The following is a 1,402-nucleotide window of genomic DNA, read 5'->3' on the forward strand; positions in this document are numbered from 1 at the left end:
TGATCCTGACAAACTCCTCAGTCCCTGCCAGTGACAAACATACCCATAACTTGATGCTGCTACCACTATTCTTCACACGAGAGATGGTGCAGAAACAGCATTGCATGTGCTGGATTTGCACTAAAATTAATGCTTTGTAGTAAAACCAAACAAACACATTTACAGCCACTTTCTTTGCTGTATCACTTGAATTCATTGTTGCAAACACAATTATGGATATGAGGTCGATTATTTTTCCAGTAAGGGATTATTTTTGGTCACTTGGTTATAGACCAATTTTGTAGTGACTGAGATGATGTTGTCCCATCGACTGTGATTTTCATCTCCACCATCCAACTTTGTAGATTTGTGTTAGTCTCCCCAGGCCTCAGGGTCGCATTCCTGAGCAGTTTTGTTCATCTCCATTTGCTCAATTTATAATGACAACCTGATCCACACAGTGTGTAATTGCAAATCAGAGAGATATTGATTCCAATAACTATTATCCTTGCATTAATGGACTCAGTGTTTCAATTTTAATACATTTGCATTTTAGACATTTCTAAAAACGTGTTTTGACTTTGTTATTATGTTTATATTAGGTTTTGTGTGTTAACTTTAGATAGCCACTGTATGACCTTCTAACAGACTATCTATCTAACCTTCTATCTTTCCAAACGAATATCTATCGAACCTTTCAACTACCTAGCATCATCCTTTCTTCTTTTCACCTGTCATAACCCATACTGATTAACCTTTTGTATTGTATTATATATTTGTCCCCTCTCTAATTGATCCATCCTGTCTTTCATCTATCTATCTCTTAAACCTTATCGCTATACCATAATAAGACTCTCACTTTAGTTTGTTCTATAATTGCTCAGGTTATGGCATCCTATAGCTACTTTGTAAGCAATCATTTATTTATTTTTTAATTTACCAAGTAAAATAACATAGCAGATATAATACTATTACGGTTGGTTATGTCAATAAAGAAATACATTTTGTTTCAATTCGTATATGTTAATGCATCAGTGAATACTTCTTCAATTTAGCCATACCTGCAGATCGTTTCAAACATCCCAAAACATGTACTGTAATGATTCTGTTATAATCAATACATGTATAATATGAAATAATTACACAAAAATAATCCAAAAGGGAAATGATTTAAAATTGTAGTTGCTGCAACCATATTCTAACATCTAGTAGAAAGTCTTCCCAGAAGAGTGGAAGCTGTGGACCAACTCCATATTAATGCCTGGAATGAGAAGTTCAACAAGCACATATGGGTGTGATGTTCGGGTGTCCCAATACTTTTTTCCATAAGTGTATATGCACTGTAACAGGGGAGGCTGGTTCATTAGGGGCAATTGTGCAATGCCCCACCAAAGGGAGAAGAGAGAGATTTTTTTTCTATGAC

This window comes from Nansenia antarctica (genome assembly GCF_963989245.1).
Source record: "Nansenia antarctica genome assembly, chromosome: 4".
In the NCBI taxonomy this organism is placed as follows: Eukaryota; Metazoa; Chordata; class Actinopteri; order Argentiniformes; family Microstomatidae; genus Nansenia; species Nansenia antarctica.